This window comes from Strigops habroptila, chromosome 6 (assembly GCF_004027225.2).
Source record: "Strigops habroptila isolate Jane chromosome 6, bStrHab1.2.pri, whole genome shotgun sequence".
NCBI classification, from domain to species: domain Eukaryota; kingdom Metazoa; phylum Chordata; class Aves; order Psittaciformes; family Psittacidae; genus Strigops; species Strigops habroptila.
In genome coordinates, this window is record NC_044282.2 from 34,523,699 (window position 1) to 34,544,213 (window position 20,515).

The following is a 20,515-nucleotide window of genomic DNA, read 5'->3' on the forward strand; positions in this document are numbered from 1 at the left end:
TTTCTTACATTCATTTGGATGGTAGGAGAAGTGTAAGAAAAAGTAGGGTTAGTTATATTCTTTATCTTCCATTGTTTACTCTTGACTATATCTCTACAGATTTGGGACATTTTTCTAGATTTAAGTACTAAAGACATAGAACAACCCAAAGAGGTAAGGGAAGACAGATGAAGCTTGGTTCCCCCTCAAGCAATTCCAGCTTTCAAAGAAATAGTGGAGATTTCTTCATATTCAGTTAAATTCTTTTTGGCCATCTGCCACAGAGGCCATTTAGTTGCACAATGAGAACGTTTTGGTGAGGTGGATACTCATATAATTTCTTGCAAATTGAACATATTAGACCATGATTTTTATGGAAAAAGTGTCAAAACCAAAACACAGCACATATCCCTTTGAATTTATTTCTCCTGTGTACCTGACATACAGAAAAAAAATAGCTGAAAATAAAGACTGAACAGAGAGAACATTTTCTTCAAAATCAACTAGGCTTTTAATTTATTTACCAACCTACCTAATGCATTGGTGAAATAACCTTTGTCTCAGTTATACCTATCCACTCATTTCCTCTTTATTATATTCCTTTAGTAGAAAAATCATATCTCTAAACTTGTAAGTTCTTCAGCATCATATTAATAATACTCTCATATTAATAAAACTTGTAAGAGCACATACATTGACACTCATCTTGTTTTCATTCCTTACTCAGTATAGGAATTTCATGATCTCACAATGGATGTTAGGACAAGTAAACATATTTATCACTTTGAAAAATCCAAACAGACTAGTAAGAATCCTTGCAAGAGAATTAAATTTAGCTTCAACTACACTGTATGTATTCTAGGAAAAGCAAATTTTTCTTCTCCAGAGTTTGCTATTAAGCAAACTGACAAATTATTTCTGTTTCCTGGTGTTAGAAATCGTAACGTTTGATTAACAGAAGTTTAATCAAGTTTTAATTAATACATACATATATAGCAGCCAGCCTTACTGATTTGGTTGATTTGTGTTTTAGGTCAGGGAGACCTAGCACCTAGGATATGGACATAGATTTATGAGACTATTCAAGCGATATCCCTATAAGGTAGTGGTTTGGAAGGAACAGTAAAGATTATCAAGTAGAACTTTTGATTGTGTTAAGAAACAGAGTTGTATACTAAGAACCAGTCAAGGAGAGAGAGAAGAATACTGGCGCAAACACAATCGTTGGGATTTATCCAGGACCCTAAAAGGTAAAAAGGACATAGCGAGGAAGACGTCTTACTTCATCTGAGGAAGACTACTTACTTCATCCTGAGACCCCTGCCCACGACCACCAGGAGGCACTACGCAAGCGCAGAACATATGGAAATGATTTTTATACTCATTATAATACGAAGCGGGGATGAGTCATGAATATGTATCAGCATGTTGGGAGAGGCGATGCATATGTAATACCTTACAGGATAAAATGCGGGCGAGTTGTGACGGTCTTTGGAACCAGATTTGGGTGCGTACCCCTGGTTCCCGGGGCCTCGAAATAAAGCACCACATATAACCCCCTTAGAGTGGTTATGTGTTCATTCTCTCCGCTAACAGTTTTGGCGACCCAGGTGGGACCTCGCGAGCATTGTTGAGGCGGCTCGGGCATCGATCCAGCTCCAGCCGGCACCGAGTGATTCTCGGGGAGCCATTGACCGCGACCGACCTCCGGTGCTCTCGACGGACCAACGGCATTGGTAAGAGACGGTGCTTTATTATTTGGAATTGGTACCATTTTCTGGTCTGGTAAGAGCCTGCCTGTCAGACACGGCGAAAGCTGTGCGTGGTTGGGCTACGGAGCTCCAAGGGGAAGCCTAGGCGCCGTCCGTCAGACAGTGGCGAAAGCCCTGCAGGTTCGGCAACAGTGGTCTGGTCTGGTAAACTATTTGGTATAAAGCCTGCAGGTTCAGGCAAACAGTGGTCTGGTAAAGTATTTGGTATACTTTCATGTTCTGAGGTAAAGTATTTGGTATACTTTCATGGTCTGGTAAAGTATTTGGTATACTTTCATGTTCTGAGGTAAAGTATTTGGTATACTTTCATGGTCTGGTAAAGTATTTGGTATACTTTCATATTTTGAAATTGAATTTGTCTGTATTAGCCTGTATTGAAATAAGCTTGGAATGTCATCAATACCAAAGTCGTCGCCGTTAGGGTGTATTTTGACTCATTGGAAGGAGGGGCGGTTTGGACAAGAGATGCAAAAAGGGAAATTGATTGATTACTGTAATGTGTGGTGGACACAATATGCATTAGAGGATCAAGTCCGTTGGCCAGAGAATGGAACTTTAGATTATGATACGATTATGCAATTAATGTTATTTTGCAGACGGGAAGGGAAGTGGGACGAGATCCCATATGTGGAATTGTTCTTTACGTTAAGAAACAATGATGAATGGAAAAAGGCGTGTGGAATAATGGTTGTTAGTGCAAAATCGAGTGAACAATGTAAAGGCTGTGTGGGTGAGAAAAATGTCTGGGATGCATGGCTGCGAATAATGCTTTGCAACATCAAAAAGATGATGATGATTCTGATTTGTTAATAGCCCCACCAACTCCGTCAATCCCACCTGCCTTAAGAAGCAGGAAAGTAAGGGATGACAGTGATGACGAGAGTCTAGAAGTAGATAAAAGATGTGAATGTAGAAAAGAACGGGAATGTCCCTTCACCCCGGTTTCACATCGGACCCGACAGCAAGATATGCAGGGTAAAGAGGCAAGAATTCAAACGTCTAGTGTGTTATTGGCGCCGCTCCATCAGGGAGTAGGTACAGAGGGACGTGTGTATGTTAAAGTTCCTTTTTCTCCGGGAGATTTGGTGCTTTGGAAACAATCCACTGGGGCTTATGCCAAGAACAATAAATTGGTTAAAGTTATAATGTCAGACAGGAAAGGACAGAACCTCCGTCCGTGTTTTTGGGGCAACTTAAAGAAGTGGCCAGGAAATATACGGATCTGGATGCAGAAACGGAACAGACTAAGGCTCAGCTGGCTCTAATTTTCTTAGGGCAATCTCAGGATGATATCAGGAAGAAATTGCAGAAACTAGAGGGTGCTGAATTGCGTGATTTGGATAAGCTGCTGGAAACAGCTTGGAAAGTGTATAATAACCGAAAAAGAAAAAAAAAAAAAAAAAAAAAAAAGACAGTGCTCAGAAGCAGCAGCGAAATTTATTGGCTATAATACAAGGCAGAGGACAAGGTGCCCCAGGTAATAGGGGTAGGGGTAGAGGAATAATGCGTGGGCGAGGAAGGGGATTTGGAACATTTAATAGTCCAGGATCAGGTAGATTAGGCATTAATCAATGTGCCAACTGTAAACAGGAGGGGCATTGGAAAAATGAATGTCCTCTGAGACTGAGACAGAACCCGCAACCTGGATACTCCTTCGGGGAATCCGAGGTAGCAAAAGCCATGGTTCTGGGGGAATATGGGAGTCAGAGCTGACTAGAATCAGAAAAGGGTGAACCACTAGTGAAAGTAAGGCTGGGGGAAGAGGAGGTACAATTTTTAATCGATACTGGTGCAACTTATTCTGTGTTAAATGACCTGTATGGGAAAATAGGGAATAAGACTGCCACAATAATAGGGGCCACAGGGAGAGAGGAAGTGCGGCCATTCATGCGACCCCTGGAATTACGGTTTGGGGGAAAGGAATTGATACATGAGTTTCTATACATGCCGGACTGTCCTGTTTCCCTAATGGGACGAGATTTGTTATCAAAATTGAACGCTAAAATTATTTTTGAAAATGGGGAATTGATTATGCAGGTTCCGGAATCACAGTCCGGACAGATACTAGTGTTAAAAGACAGTCCAAAGGCCCAAATACCTAGAGAAGTAGAGGAAGCAGTGATTCCCACAGTTTGGGAAACAGAAATTCCGGGAAAATCAAAGATGGCTCAGCCGGTAGTAGTGGAATTGAAAGAAGGGGCAAGACAGGTACGGATAAAACAATATCCCATAAAATTGGAGGCACAATATGGGATAGTGAAAACGATTGAGAAATTTTTAAAATTTGGAATTTTAGAAGAATGTGAATCAGAATATAATACACCAATTTTTCCAGTAAAGAAACCGAATGGTGAATACAGGTTAGTACAGGACCTAAGGGCAATAAATGAAATAACAAAGGATATCTATCCGGTAGTGGCTAATCCATATACATTGTTGACATCTGTAAAGGAGAAATATAAATGGTTCACAGTAATTGATTTAAAAGATGCTTTCTTCTGCATTCCCCTTGACAAAGGTAGTAGGAAACTCTTTGCCTTTGAATGGGAAAACCCGCACAATGGACGTAAGACTCAGTTAACCTGGACGAGACTCCCACAAGGATTCAAGAATAGCCCGACGCTTTTTGGAAATCAGCTGGCGAAAGAATTGGAACTCTGGGTAACTCAAGGGAAAATTCAGGCACAGAAATCTCAGACCATCGTTTGGGAAGGGTCCCAAAAGGAAGCTTTTAAGGAGCTAAAAGAAGCGTTAATAAAAGCACCTGCCCTGGGATCACCGGATTTAACCAAGGACTTTCAGCTGTTTGTGCACGAGAGACAAAGATTGGCATTGGGAGTCCTGACGCAGAGACTGGGAAGCTGGAAGCGACCAGTGGGATACTTCTCCAAACAGCTGGATCTGGTAAGCGCTGGATGGCCATCGTGCCTACGAGCAGTAGCAGCAACAGTGACATTAATACAAGAAGCAAGAAAATTGACTTTAGGAAAACATATTGATGTATATGTGCCACACATGGTAATGACTGTTTTAGAACAAAAAGGGGGGTATTGGTTATCCCCAAGTCGGATGATGAAATACCAGGCGGTATTAACTGAGCAAGACGATGTGACTCTAAAGACAACTAACCTGTTGAACCCAGCTGCTTTTCTAGGTACAAATACAGAGGACGGCATATTAGAACACGATTGTGTGGAGACGATTGAATATACACATGCAACGAGGGCCGATTTGAAGGATGCCCCACTTGAGCAACCTGATCAGGAACTTTTTACTGATGGAAGCAGTTTTGTGGAAGGTGGGGTCCGTTATGCTGGGTATGCAGTAACCACACAAAACGCCCTAATAGAAGCAAAAGCTCTGCCCCCAGGGACTTCAGCACAACGGGCAGAGATAATAGCTCTCACCAGAGCTTTAGAACTGAGCAAAGGAAAGCGAGTAAATATATGGACAGATTCGAAAATATGCATTCGGTGTGGTCCATATACATGGAGCTCTATGGAAGGAACGAGGACTCCTGTCCTCACAAGGGACAAACATAAAATACCAAGAGGAAATTCTGAATTTAATAACTGCTGTGCAATTACCAGAACAGGTGGCTATCATGCACTGTAAAGCACATCAAGGAGGAAGTTCTAAAATAGCCGAAGGAAATACATTTGCGGATCGGATAGCTAGATGAATTGCACGACAGGTACAAACTGTTATGGCCCTGGTACCAACGAAGGTAAGCCCATTACAGAATTATATGAATCAAAGACTAAGATACTCAGAAGAAGATGTTAAATTGGCTGAATTAGTAAAGGCCCGATTGAACTCGAAAGGACGGTACGTAACCACTACTGGACAAGTGGTAGTACCACCTGCCATCATGCGGACAATTTTACAAATCGAACATCAAAAATGTCATTGGGGGGCAGAGGCATTGGTAACATATTTAAAACGAGGAATGATCTCTACACAGATGTTAACAATGGCAAAATCAATAGGATCTAAATGCGAAATCTGTTTGAAAAACAATCCAGTAGTCAAAAGGAAAGTAGAAATGGGACATATCAGAATAGGTATAGAACCGGGTGACTATTGGCAAATTGATTTTGTGGAATTACCCAAGACACAGGGATACCGATACTTGTTAGTAGGGGTTGACACCTTTTCTGGATGGCCAGAAGCCTCTCCCTGTCGCACCAATCAGGCTAAGGAAACAGTGAAATGGTTGTTGAAAGAACATGGTGTTTGTGGATATCTCAAGGATAGAGCTGATCACTGCTGTGTGCATATACCAAACGTAACTGCAGATATAGAATATGACAATACTCGGGAAAAATTGAACAGGAAGCCGAAAAGGAAAAAGAAGAAATAAGTCAAAATTGGGTAGGAGCATTGTTTGGTGGATTGGGAATCCACCTTACTGGATGGATTCATTCCCTCATAGAGACAGTGTTTACTCTATTACTTGTGTTCCTTGTAATCTATTTGGTATATTTTTGTATTTGAAAAGAGATAACCCGGAATACCAATTGGACACATAAAATCATTGGAGCAGTGACTCGAGACTATCCACGACACCCAACACCCCCACCTTCTACTTATCAGGAAACAACTACATGAGTGAAAATACTTGCAGAAAATGAAGTATTTTCAAAGGGGGGAAATGTTAGAAATCGTAACGTTTGATTAACAGAAGTTTAATCAAGTTTTAATTAATACATACATATATAGCAGCCAGCCTTACTGATTTGGTTGATTTGTGTTTTAGGTCAGGGAGACCTAGTACCTAGGATATGGACATAGATTTATGAGACTATTCAAGCGATATCCCTATAAGGTAGTGGTTTGGAAGGAACAGTACTTTAAAGATTATCAAGTAGAACTTTTGATTGTGTTAAGAAACAGAGTTGTATACTAAGAACCAGTCAAGGAGAGAGAGAAGAATACTGGCGCAAACACAATCGTTGGGATTTATCCAGGACCCTAAAAGGTAAAAAGGACATAGCGAGGAAGACGTCTTACTTCATCTGAGGAAGACTACTTACTTCATCCTGAGACCCCTGCCCACGACCACCAGGAGGCACTACGCAAGCGCAGAACATATGGAAATGATTTTTATACTCATTATAATACGAAGCGGGGATGAGTCATGAATATGTATCAGCATGTTGGGAGAGGCGATGCATATGTAATACTTTACAGGATAAAATGCGGGCGAGTTGTGACGGTCTTTGGAACCAGATTTGGGTGCGTACCCCTGGTTCCCGGGGCCTCGAAATAAAGCACCACATATAACCTCCTTAGAGTGGTTATGTGTTCATTCTCTCCGCTAACACTGGCAGCAGCAGAAGTGTTTTTCTTCACCTACACACATACCCTTACAGAATAGGCAGAAAGCCTTCAGAGCAGATACGAACAAGCTCCCTCTGAGAAGACATCTAGGCCAGCTGAGCCTGATCCATGTGTCAAAACAAGAGAAAGCCATAGACGACTACGGTTGGAGACTGTAGGAGATTAAGACACTCATCTGCAGACAAGATGTCCTAGTTTGTGAGGTTGATTGACAGAGCCAGTTCTAGCCAGTTCCAAGATAGAGCCACCACTGCCCAAAGCTGAGTCAGTCAGAGATGTTGGTAGCACCTTTCTGACAGCATATTTAAGAAAGGGTAAAAATGGCACACAACAGCAGCTGGGAGAAACAAGTGAGAATGTGTGTGAGAAACAACTCTGAGGACACCAAGGTCAGTTAAGAAGGAGGGGGAGGAGGTGCTCCAGGTGCCAGAAGGAATACATATATATTGTGCAGGCAATGTCTAGTGCAGTGCCTAGTAAGGTGACGATACTAGGAAAGCCAATGCTCAGCTGGAGTTGGAATTGGCAAGAGATGTGGAGGGTCATCTACATATACACAGGCAGCAAAAAGGATGTTAAGGAAAATGGGTCCTCAGGTTAATGTAGCAAGAGACTAAGTGACAAAGGACATAAAAAAGGTTGAGGTGTTCAGTGTGGTTTTTATTTCAGTCTTTGCTGGTCTCTGGCCTCCCAGATCCTTGCTTTATTAACAGAATCAGGAGAAGCAAAGCAGTATCCATTGTTAAGAAAAACTGAGTTAGGAAAGAAAATTGGTCTTACATAAATCCATGGACCCAGATGAGATGCATCCAAGATGCTGAGGGCATGAATGGTGGCTTTATATCGTAACTTTCTTATTGTCCTGGATGGATCACGGTGATTGGAAGAAATTCCTGAGGACGAGAAAAAGGCAAATATTGTACTCACCTTCAGGGAAGTTCCAAGGAACAACAGACCAATAAACAAATCTTTCTGTAAGACAAGTCCAGCTGCAGCAAGGATAATGTCAGGACCATAAAGATACTACTAGGCCTTAATGGCCCTGACTGGCCTTCCCTTATACTCTTTGCCTAGGGGCCCATTTCAGCTCAGGCATCTAATCACTGCCAATGCTATAAGGTACTTGCCTCCAGGTCTGCCTCTAGCTCTATCTCAAATCCCATCTCCAGCACTATCTTCTGCTTTTCTAACTTGCTGACTGAGCTTCTCTGATGGATTCCAGACCCAACTCTTTACTTTCCGTTATCTATCTCTGGACTGTAGATAAAACCAAGTTACTATTACCAACCCATAGTCAAGATGGTGTTTCTAAAGTGTATTATTCAAACAAATTTCAAAAAAAAGTGTGGTGTAACCAATTTTGTTATAAACTACTAGAAGGTTAAATACTTTTAGAAACACAGTGACCCAAAACTACAACCAACAAGTATGTTACTAATTACTCAGAATGTACATAATACACTGTACTGTATTATTGTATATTATTGTACTATATTTGTACCGTATTATGTACAAAGTAGTCTAAAACACTGCAGCATAGTTTAGCAGACAACTGATTAGCTGGTAAATGAGCCTTTAGTTAGAAAGGCTGCAATGAGTCTAGGACCTCTACTGCAGAAGGCAACGTAAATTTGGGTGATTGATGAACTTGCTCAACACTTTTAAAGCTACAACTTTGGAGATCTTGGAAACCTTGTTCTAAAATGTGTACTTTCCAATAATTTGAAACAGATTTTAATAAAAGACCTACCTTAGCAATTACAAGGTTTCATTAAGTCTTATTTGTTTCGACACTGCATTTTCCTGTATTTGTTATTAGTTATGCTCTTCAACTCAATGGATTACAGTCTTAGACTACAATTATGACACCCGTCATAATTGCTGGAGTTTTTTGTGTTCTATAGAATGGCCAGACATTCTGTTAGAATCTCTTCTTCGTTACAGATACCATGTTTCTTTTGTGGGGACGTGTTTTTTTTAAATAAGGAAAGAATATACGTGCTTTACCTAAGATTACTTTATATCCTAACACAGCAATAACATGAAATGTGAATAAACTGTTCTATTTGTTCTTCTAGCAAGATCCAATCTCATCTGTTAAAACAGACTAAGAAAGGAAAATTCATTTATATTCTAAAGCTTTCTGAGCTTCCTGCAAAACTCTGAACATTCTTATTCCCTGAAGTTTTCACTGGAATCACAGTATATGGATTCTGCAGGAACTTACAGGACTGGACAACTTGTAAATGCTGAAGTGATTAATTTTGATAGCTAAATTTAATGGAAACATTTTAATAGACAAAGTATGTTGAATATGAAGCCCAGTTAAAGTATAATTCTTTAGCTGGTTATTAATACTAACAAACTGAATGCAGTTCAGGATTAAAGATGCTAAGACTGCTAATTGTTAACAAAATGTATTTTATGTGCAAGCTGGGGTCATGACATCTGGAAATAATATCTCAGAATGAAGAAGAAAATGGAATGGACCAAGTCTTCTGTTTTCTCTTCAGTTTAGTGAGCCTAATGTAGATGAAAACTCCATTCGGTCTTGCTAGAATATAAAGATTAAAGCCACGTAGTACAATAAAGTACTTTCTGTCACGGCTTATGCATTTAAAATCTGACATTTATAAGAAGAAAGTAGGAAATAAGATGAGAAAAATATGTTAGTTGATGAACTACATAGCTTAGTAGACACCTTGAATAGCCAGGGACAGAAAAGCATTTTGAAAAAGATTTGTAAGAAGAGACATTAAAGGCTAATTTTCAAAGCACTTATACTATCAATGTGAACTTAACAATTGTTGTTTAAGGTCATCTTCCATTTGCAGAGGAAAGTATAGACTGGGAACATTGTGTCCTCTGGGTTGCTCAACATATGTTTTTTCTTCACTGTGCTTGTCTTTGAATTTGTAAGCAACTTAAGTCAGCGAGGTCTTTCATTTTTCATTTCTGTAACACAGAGTATTTTGAGGTTCATTGAGAATGATAAACAGGAATAATACATTAAAATGCACCAGAAAGTTATATTTGGCACTTTGTATCTCATAGAAAAGGTTGCTTGAATGAGGAATGTTAAGCAAGAAAAAATGTGGGAAGAAAGTGTTCTTTTTGCTGTGCTCCATTCCAGGAAACAGTTTTGCACATGGTAAATTTTATTCAGGAGGATAGTCAAGCCAGGTCTAGAGGATACACTGACTACTGATGCTAGCAACACTATCTACATATGTCATAGCTAAGCGTCATTACATTAGCTGATCGGGGACTTACAGTATTATCAGTAGCTGGTATGCATTCTGTCATATTACCTAGGAATTAAACCATGAGGCTGTACTTATATACGTATAAGTATGTGATATCAAGAAGTTACAATAATTCTTTTAGTATGGATTCATATGAATGAAACAATGAAACTTCACTTATGACTGAAATTATTTAGGTATGGTTAAAATTTAATATTCATAAGACCATAGTAATTTTGATTTATACTATTAAAAGAGCTTCTCAGATTTAAGAGACTATTGCTCAGTAGAGTGCTTGCTGACTGCAATTTTGCATAAGCAGATCTTTTAGTCATCTAAAATTGGAGTTTTATCCTATTTATCTCAAACTCTAGATTCCCTGGTTTCCTGTAAAATTATTCATGAACAAAGCTTACCTCCTACATGCTAATGCCTTAATACTAAATATGTGCCAAAAAAACCCCCTGCAAATTTCTTAGTACATTTGTTGAATACACTGTTTATCCTATCTATGTTGAGCAAAAAGGAAAAGCATGCTCTGCTTCCATTAGCTTATCAAAATCCTTTGTTGTTCAAAAGGCTGACTCATGTATAGTTCACTTGAACTAGAGGAAGTATCTTCATTTCAGCAAAATTTCATTTACAGTTTAGATACAATGCTCCAATTTGTTTCTTTTCTTTTTCTACCCACTTTTGCTTCTTTCTTTTCTTTTCCTTCTTTCATTTTCTCCTCCCCTCCCCCGCCTTTTTTTTTTTTTTTGAGATCTCTTCCTGGAGAGATAGAGCAGATCAAACCAGAAGGCAGGATATGAGATGCACAACAGGAACAGATTGTTTCATACAAACCTTATTCCAAGAGACAAAGATGCAATGTGTAAGTATTTATTAGGGTCTCAGATACTTTAAAAAATATTTTCTCAAAGCCTGAGTTTTTGTAATGACCTATCTCTCAGCTGAATTATAACCAGAAATGTATGTAGAAAGACACTAAGCAGAGATTTTAAGGCAGTATTTTCAGAACAAAATCTATTTGTTTATTCGGGAAAGAGTTGGGGGGTTGGTTTATTATTTTATTTTATTTTATTTTATTTTATTTTATTTTATTTTATTGTATTTTATTTTTTCTATTCTGAATAAATTCCAACATAATTTTTCATTGGATATAAATAATTTGAATAATAGAACTGAAACTTGCTATGCAAAGATATTATTTTACCTAACCATTCATCATATGTAAAAGTTAGTTGTAAGATTTTAGGGGCAAGGACGGTACTTTATTGTATGCTTGCACAGTAAATATATTTAAATAGAAATGGTAATCTGTCATAGGAGTTGTAACAACTTCTTGAGATACATTAAGGAACATTAAAATCTCATTTTATTCTTATGATCTGCAAAAACACTGATTTAAAATTATAAAGTCTGAAATGAAATAAAAGAAATGAAAAGAGTAGACTAAGAATGATTACACACTCTTTTTTATTATAAATGCTCTCACCATAGTCTTCACAAGGTATTTTAGAAGACTACAGTGACAATTTCCGACACCCTAATTCTGTAGGATACTTAAATACATGTTGGAATTTAAATACAAGAATGACTGCATTGATTCAAGTGATACTATCTGTGAAATGTAATATGTTAAACATATGCTATATGTATTTTAAATAACTTGCCTAAGGCTTTAGGTATGTGCTTTAGGTATGCACACAGGTGTATTTTGGGAAGGGCTAGAATTTTAATTTCACAAATATTTATACTGTTCTGTATGCATGGGTACAGAATATATACAACAACATAAATGCTAAACAATCTTGTGGTTATAAAGTACCTCTTCTGAAAAACAATGACCAGGGTTATAAGTGAATTCTATAAGGAGGCAATAATTGTTCCATATTACACAGCTTTATGTATTGCAATCACATAAATTCAGACTGCAATTACACAATTACAAGCTGTCAGAAAATTATTTAAGGTATTTATGTTCATGATTATGTAATTTGGCATAATTATAGTTATAAAATGAGTTCACAGAAAGATTTGGGTTTCTCCATTTTTTAAAAAATAAAAATAAATGTTTTGTAACTAAGGGGTGGAAATAAACACTTGATCCTTCAGTATGATAATGTCTGACCATAAATAAAAAAAATTTTTACCTTGCGTGCATTTGCAACCCTTGAAGGGTAGGGATCTGAGCATAGGCAGGTAAGTCAAATGCAATAACTAATGAAACAAGAAAAATATTGACCAAAATATGAATCTAGCATGTGTCTGATAAATATATTTCCTATCAAAACAGCTAGGCTATAATTTCCAGACACAGAATTGAAATGAAACCTATGAATGGGTAAACCCAAGGAATCAAAGGATTTAACCATTATCCTGCATTTTTTTCTTCTTGGTTAAACTGCTGTTGAAATCAGTAGCACCATACATTAAGTACAGGAGATCAAACACCTAAAACCACCTGCAAAAACAGAAACTGAAATATAACTTTTCCTGCAGCTTTTGTATCTGAACACAGCTAGAAAGCATAAGGGAAGCAGACAGAAGAATGACTACACTGAAAACTAATTGCAAAGATGAAGAACACAATACCAATCACTATCACTATTTGCTGGTACCTAAATATGTTAAGACCTCTATAATACTGAAAAAAAAAAAAATCAGACTGAAAATCTGGTTGTAGTCCTATCTTAATGATTTCAAATACCTTGAAAAGTGATAAAAATAACAGAAAAAGCATATTTATGTTTGCATTCTGATGTTTAGAAATTAGAAACACTTAGTTCAGAAGAACGTTAGTTCAGAAGAGCATACAAACAGTATCTTTTTTCAAAATCTAAATCTGGAATGCTCATGAAGATCTGTGTGAGGTTAATACTGTGCAAACACATTAAAGAAAGACAGTCTTTTTGCTTTAATGAGTACATTTAAAACTTAGCAGTTTAAATTACAATAATTTATGCATGTGTAATGTTTTGTTTAGATACAGCATCCCAGAAGATGGTGCCAATATCAGAGATATGACACATTCAACAGAAGAATATGTATCATAGAAGAATCTGTCCAGTAACATTGATTTATTCTGACACAAAAATGATTACCAAGCCTTTCTTTGTTTCATTCACAAGGTTAATATTAGCTCAATTTACCAAGACCAGAAAATGGGCCCACGCATTGGCACAGGACTGCTTACATCATCTAATTTCTAGGGCAGCACCAAGGATGATTTTGACTCAGGCAAGAAGCATCCTCCCAAATAATGCCTGAGCAGCATTTGAAATTATTAAAGATCAGCGAAAATGTCCTATAAACAAAACTTATCTTGCTTGATGAAGAAAAACGCCATATGGTCGTGGGTTGTGCCATGCCACTTGCTTGCAGGGTCAGATGGCAAACGTTAATCCTTAATCCTCACAGAGGACGTGCTGAGAAGGGATTGTATTGAACTGTCTAGTACTAGGGGTGCTACAGAAAGTAGGGTCAGTACTTCTGTACTGCAGAAAGCTAGAAATATCTTATCCTTTTAGAGCTAATTACCCAACCATAAACAATGAAAAGAGCATCAACCTGTTCTGTGGTGCTGCGCTGAGGATACACACATTAAAGAATTAAAGCTGACCATGTCAGTTGTTGATAGTGTCAAGTTATATGAATTCAGGAGAAAGACTACAGTGTCCTACTGTAATTCTTATTCACACTGCAGAGTAGTGTAGCAATGGCAATGCAATTCTAATTACTCATGTCCTATGACCAAGGGCTAGAAAATTAATTCCTGACCACCTAGTGCATATCATTGTACAAGGAATAACCAAGCAAAATTATTAAGTAGACCATGTATTTCTCACTTCTGCCCCACAAGGCTCCCTGTTACATTTTTTTCTCACTTTGCAATTTCCTAACTTCTGGGATTACTCTTTAACCTGCAGGAAAATGCTCTGTGATATGGAACAGATCAACCACCAGCCAGTCAGAAAAGGAAGTCACTAATATTCTGCAAAAGAGTTTAGGTCACACCACCACTATTTCTTCTCTCTCTGTATTACTTAGTGCCTTTTCTTACTTGAAAGAAAATACTTCTCTCTATGTGATGTGAGAGCAATCAGAAAAACTTGGGATTTTGCTCGTAAGTCTTTCATAATATCCTCTACAAATTTTCATATAAGCAGCAATTAAATGTCCTAGTAGCACACTGCTCAGAGATTAAATGAACTGTTCCTTAATAGCCATTCAGTTTTTGCAATAAATTATCTCCCAAAATTGAAAACTAATCAACTTTACTATTACACTTTAGTCTGATTTTTTTTTTCTTCTTCTTCAGAGTGCCAAAGTAATTATAAAGGATAACTGCATACTCCAACAATTTTTCTTTCATTTAAAATGTATATTACATATGCTTTCATCTCAGCCGTACAGCTGAGTGTACAGTGTACAGAAACAAATAAAACTTCTATTGACTTTAATGAAAGATCAGATTTACATCATATTTTCACATTTTACTTTCATATTTTCCATTAGGTTATGTAACAAAAAGGTCATGTGAACACTCACAAAGGAACACAGAGAAAGCGGCAAGTGGGAGAAGCCCAAATAACATCCTGCTTTAGATCCTCCCAGGCCCATCCCAGGAACCATTATCCCATGAAAGGAGATAAGTTCCTCCACAAGCCCAGAGGAACAAGGAGCGCAAAGGCAGGTGAGAACCCAAATTAAAGGTTCAGAGAAACAGAAGTCTTTTGGGGCCTCTCCCATGGCTGTCCCAGGAGACCCTCAGCCCCAGTGGCCAGCTGCAACACCACCACCACAAGTCAGTGCAGAAATGTCTTGGAAACAGAGGAGCAGTAACTGCAGTAAAGTATGGGACACATTACGGAATGGGGGGTAAGAATGTTCAGGGATTGCTTAAGATCTATTGTGGGACTGGGGCAGGTGCATGAACCCTAGGCCTTGGTTATATGATGCTAACATCTCTGTGCAGGCCAATCTCCCGCACATTTGCACTGTGGCTGCTCTTGTGCAGCAATCAAACAGCATAGCAGACAGGTATGTATTTCTGTCTGAGAAGAGCTATGTCTGTTCCAGTGGAAAAAAATAAAATAGTTTTCTGCATACACAGATAAGGCGTTTTTTTTTTCCCCAAATGTGTCACAAGCTTTAGAAAATCAGGAAAGAAAAATACATTTTATTTATCACCTGCTGAATGCTTATCTAAATCCTTCTGAGATGCTAGAATTTCCTCATGTTCTGTCTTGTTCATATATTGGTACATAATGAAGAACATATAATTGGTACACAATAGAACATGAAGTGGTCCATCTGTCAAATCCATGCCTTTCCAGTTTAGAGACAACAATGTCGGGACAGTGTCAAATGTTTTGAACAAAGTTCAGGTAGATGACTCAGTCACTCTTCTTGTATCCACCACTGCTGTAATCCCACTGTAGAAGGCCACCAAAGTTGTCACGCATGGGTGAAGCCTTCTTGGCTGTCACCAATAACCAGCTATCTAGCACAAGGGCAGGCCCTGGTCTCTCCTTTCAGAGGCCGCCCATGCAGCTCATCCTTCACAGCTACCAAAAGCCCGTCACCTACACACAGTACACTGACATATCTAAGCTTACCTCTGAGATTTGCTAGCTTAGGCTACATGTTTATGTGGCTTTCCTACACAGCTTTTGGGTGATTCAAGTTCATATGAGCCTGGCTAAGTATCCAGAAAAAAATGAATCTGCACCAAGAAAATATCATAAGCAAGTAGTCTTCTAATATTCCCATTAAGTGTCCTATTTTACCAACTTTTAAAGGACTGGAAAGAGGATTTGTCCCATGTTTCTTCAATGAAAATCAATAGACTATATTTTGTGATGGCATCATCCCATGTCTGTTAAGGGCATATGGCCCTTTTATAAAGTTTTAAAAATTGTTTCTTTTTCCCCAGTAATACTTGCTATAAAAAATTCTAGATGCAGATACTTGGGGTGATATAGTATGTCTTTAATCAAAACTGTACAAAATGAATTATTTAGCTTTATATTTATGTTGCAATAGAATAGATACTATTAATTATTAGGTTTTAATCTAATATTTCAATATGTCAAGAGACAGAAAAAAAGGAACCATTGTAATAAGACCAATAGCATACTGTTCTAAACATTCAGTAGCTGAAAACTGACACTGGGGAAAATATTTATATATAGCCACTAGTTGAAAAATTTAATCATTTTAGCCGGATGCTGATACCAAACATTGCTGTTGATGTATGAGCAGTGAATATATAGTCTTGTTATATGCAGCAAAAAAGACAGAGTGAAATTTTATGAATACCACACACATTTCATAAGAAATCAACAGTCACTTACTGAAGGAACCAAAGTAATATATCTATTTTATTTGCAAGCCTCTAAATTACATTTGGATTCTGTGGAATCCACTTTCAACCACACCTTTTTTCAACTGCTTCTTTGAATACCAAAATCAAAGAATGGATGATTTTCATGGATTAATAAGATCAGCCTGGTTTACAATTCTCTTTCTTTGTGCCTGCTTTGGGAACTCAATATTTGCAATTTATGGAGGAAGACTTCAAGTTCCCTTATTTTGATGTTTCCTTAATATTTCTCAGTTTAATAATGTTTTGCCCTCAAAAGATATTTTTAGAACGTCTCTCTTTTTTTTTTTTTTTTTTTTTAAAAAAAAAAAGGTATAAACTTCCCAGGGTATTTAAAATGTGATCATCAGTAAGTCTCACTACTCTGTCTAAATAACCATGGAAGAGTTTGCAGGTATAGAACAGGTATCTGCATTACTTTACTTTTATTTCTGCATGGATTTTTTATTTTTCTTCCTAATTCTGCTCTTAGAAAGTAATAGTGGTGTTTTCCCTCCTTCTTTCTTCTTTGCAGAGGCTCATCTGCCCAACTACCAAAGTCTATGAAATTTCAGAATTTATTTTGTGAATGAGTCTACGATCTTCCAAGTTAGGCCTATCCAGTCACAACCTGAAGTTTTAAAAGAAGAGCATTAATTTTACTATTACTGTGGCTTGGTAGGTTTATACTCCCACCATTCCTGAGACATGGAATAGAAGAATTAATCTGGCACTTGAATATATCTCTCCTTATGCAAATTTTGTGCAAGACAAAAAAGAATAATATACACCTTAGTTTTAGCACTTAGTTTTATTGTTGCATCTTTGCATTCATCTGCTCTTTCAACTAGTTAACAAAGTCTAATACGAAATTCTAAGAGATTTAATTTAATTATCTAAAAGCTGTGTATCTTATCCAAACTATCTGTCACTGTCTAATCAGTGGAGGAACAGAAGTTCCATTAGACAAGGAGATTCATATTATTTATCTATGTATGAGAAAAGCCCCCGTAAAATGCAAAAATGCTTTGTTAGTGTGAAAGTTACATCATGTTAGAAATGCAGTTTCTAACATAGCATAAAATGTTTTATTCAGTCGTGTGAATGTAAATTTTAGTGTCATTTGAGATGTCTCGAGGTATGCAAAACATTTATATATGAATGGCAGATGACTGGGTCTTACAGGAGATTGTGGTCTTCAGGTGATGGCTGGAAATCAAGTAAGATATCCTACGGCACCTTAAATTGCACTGCCTGTGTTCAGATGCATGGTTTGAGACAAACTTACAACAAAATAAATGAGGATAGCAACAAAGATGGATTCTTTTTAACTAGGCAGTTTGGACTACTAACTGTTAAAACACTAATTGGTCTAACAATAAATTCTTGACTTTAAATATGTGATGTCTTTCCTTTTGTTTGTATAAGGATTCTGAATGTCATGCTACAAAATTTATGTGCTTGCTTTTTTCTTTTAATATTCCTTAAGCACTGTTTTTCTATCTGGCATCAATATTATCTGTGCACATGCATAACTACAAGATATTCTTGCTGACTATTTTTTCTTCCACGTTTTCTCTGTCATATGTATTTGGATTGGTAGCTCTTTTCGGCAGAAATCATTATTTACATAGCCAGTAAGACAGTATAAAAAAACCTATCTAGTCTACTATTGAAAGGATAAACGTCAAATGTCATTCAATCTCTAAGGAGACAAATAAGGTATCACTCTAGTTTTATTTGCGACTTCAAAAACACATGATGAAGGATTGTTGGGGTTTGGGGTTTTTTTGGTGGGGGGGAAGTGTTCATGTTTTTCCTGCTTATTTAATACTTTTAACAGAAATAATTGAAATAGAAAGATTTCACAGTGTGTAAAAAAGCTTTACAAAAGTAATGATGATAGAGATAATTAAAGCCTCAACATACTCATTGCGCTACTCCTACTGAGATCCTAATAGCTCCTCCAAGTCACTGGCATGTCATGCCATGATGACTCAGTTTGTACTTGCAGCATATTTTATTTTCCCTATCTGCATGTGGAAAACTGAAAGCAATGTAACTGTTGAGAGATTTTGAAAATGATTACTGCCATGACATTTCAACTTCTTCTTTAGGTTAAAATCCTTCCTTTTATGTTAATTATTTTCAAAACCAAACATGGAACATGCCACCATGCCTACACTTTTTGCTGTGGGGCCCTGGAGACTCCTGTTCTGTGGATGAAGTCCAGCCTGGAGCAGGCTAAGACTTCAGGGCAACTGGCAGCTCTTTATCATTAACTTGAGAAGTTCTTGGAGCTGGCCATCTTTTACAAGGGCTTCCTCAAGACCTGCAAGCTATTTGCAGTGGCTGTGGGAAAAGATCTACTAGCAGAGTCTCTGCTGCACAGCCCTCACTTTCCTCTGTAGAGACCCTACCCATGTGCAGGAGAGTGGTCCTTGAGGGCCTGATGAAGACTGGAGACTTGATCTCACCTACTTTGCTTACTGTACAGGTATTCCTCACCTTTCCCAGGTAGGAGGGCTGCCTTGCAACCCACAGTCACCTTCTATCTTGAGCATGTGGGCAGGTGCCTCTGCTCAGCCCTCAGCCCAGGCTCTGCAGCACTCAGGTTGCTGTTTGAGACCTCCTAGCATGCCACTTTGTAGGCAGCATGTTCGTCCTCTGGCCCAGAAATTCCTCCCTCACAAATGCCACTACCTGCTGTGCTCCTCACCTGCTGTGCTTCCTTGCCTTTGTGAGTCATCAGCAGAGGAGGATGTGGAGCATACTGGACCCGTTTGTGCTCCCAAATCAGTTGGTTTCTGATCCTGATATATAGTGTGGGAGTGGCGAGTGCAGCCCTGTTCACAGCATGGTTCACAGGCACTAATGGTTCAGAGGAGGATTTCTGCAATGAAAGGAAGACCCTACAGCACATTTGCAGTCAGTGGGCCAAGTGTCAATACCTCCTCTCAGCCCTCCAGCACTCCTGCTGAGGCTAGCTGCACTTCTCCCTGCAACCTTGTATCCTCTCTAATGGCTCCCTGCGTCAGGAGCAGAGGAAAGTCCCCAGGGATCCATTAAGGCCTGGTGCCATGCCTGTCCCACTGCCCCAGCCAGGAGCAGGGCATCTGGGGGGCACCAGCCCTGGGTGTTGTGCACCTCCCAGGGCACAGGACAAGCCAAGGCCAGGCCAGCAGGTCAGCCTGCAGGTGAGGTCAGAATCAGCCCTGGGGAGGGGAACCAGGGTCAGATGCAGGCTGGAGATGCCCCGGATGAGACACGGTGAGATCCACTGCCAGCATCCAGCCAATTAAAGCTCAAGACCTCAAGGACATCCTGCACCAGAGGTTATAGATATGCATTACAGAACCTAAGTGGACTTGCATGGACTCTGCTAATCTCCCTTTAGCCTATCTATCTAAGCAATTAAATCTCATTATTCAGAGGTAAGGAGTGTCACAGTTTAATTTCAAGTGATATGAAGAACTTCTTTTCTTAACTTCTCTCACGTGCTTTTTTTGTTGTCTTCTAGTGTTTGTACTGGAAAAGACAGAAAACAATTATCTCTATCATCTCCTCCCAGCAGTCCTGATTTTTTTGCTGTTGTTGTTGTTATTTCCTATCACCCATCCCTTTTCTAGACCAAAGAGTTCCAGGTTACTTGGCCATTCCTTAATCTAAATCCATTATATGCCTTTGATCATGCTTGTCAACTTTTCTGAAACCTTTGCATTTCAATTATATCCTCTCTGAGGTGGAGAAACTATGGATTTCTACATCAGAGTAAGAATGTTTTTAGGTTTTTTTCTTTTCTCTTA

The 20,515-nt window shown here is 38.4% G+C and overlaps 1 long non-coding RNA gene across 1 annotated transcript; it reads left to right on the forward strand.

Annotated features, from left to right (window-relative positions):
• The first annotated feature begins 10,969 nt into the window (after positions 1–10,969).
• Positions 10,970–18,106, forward strand: LOC115609761. The gene is made up of 3 exons (XR_003991980.1): positions 10,970–11,213; positions 14,861–15,038; positions 17,245–18,106. It is a non-coding gene; the product is annotated as an uncharacterized LOC115609761 (long non-coding RNA).
• The last annotated feature ends 2,409 nt before the right edge of the window (positions 18,107–20,515 follow it).